The 527-nt window shown below is 48.8% G+C and overlaps 1 protein-coding gene across 1 annotated transcript in view; it reads left to right on the top strand.

Annotated features, from left to right (window-relative positions):
- LOC119594093 (lysoplasmalogenase-like protein TMEM86A) overlaps window positions 1-527 on the top strand; it is a 46,013-nt gene that overhangs the window by 16,554 nt on the left and 28,932 nt on the right. The window lies entirely within an intron of this gene.

Here is a 527-nt window from a genome sequence, read left to right as displayed (position 1 = left end):
TCCTACCCCTTCCCCTTTCCCCTTTCCCCTTCCCCTTCTCCCCTTTCATGGTGATTGCAGTGCCACACTAATGTGCGAAATACCCTTGAATCAATTCTAGATAAGCTATCAAAACAATAGCTTCAAAAAACAAACAAACACTCCCGACTTAAAAATCGGACTAGAGCGAAACAAAGAAATCCACTCGAAGCTTCGAGCAACAAACAAATGAAGAGCGACGCCACGGAGCGCAGTGACCGAGGCGCTTCCTTTAAGACGTAGTTTTGCTTGCTTCTGCCGCTGCTGTTCCTCCCCTGCAATTTTTTGGGGGCCACAGGGGGCCTCGGCTGTTTGTGTTTGTTGGGAGGGCGGGGCCTGCTGTGCTCTTGCGCGTTTGGATTGTGCTGCGAGTGCGGCCACCGTTTATGTCGGTGTTTGGAAATGATTCGGTCGTTTTTATTTGCTGCGTGATGGTGGTGTTATGGATTCTCGGGGACTTTTTTATTCATTTTCTTGAAGTGCCTTTGGTCATCAACGTTTTGAACGTC

This window comes from Penaeus monodon, chromosome 33 (genome assembly GCF_015228065.2).
Source record: "Penaeus monodon isolate SGIC_2016 chromosome 33, NSTDA_Pmon_1, whole genome shotgun sequence".
NCBI classification, from domain to species: domain Eukaryota; kingdom Metazoa; phylum Arthropoda; class Malacostraca; order Decapoda; family Penaeidae; genus Penaeus; species Penaeus monodon.
The sequence above is the reverse complement of the archived record's forward strand: the minus strand, read 5'-3'. Positions and strand labels throughout refer to the sequence as shown.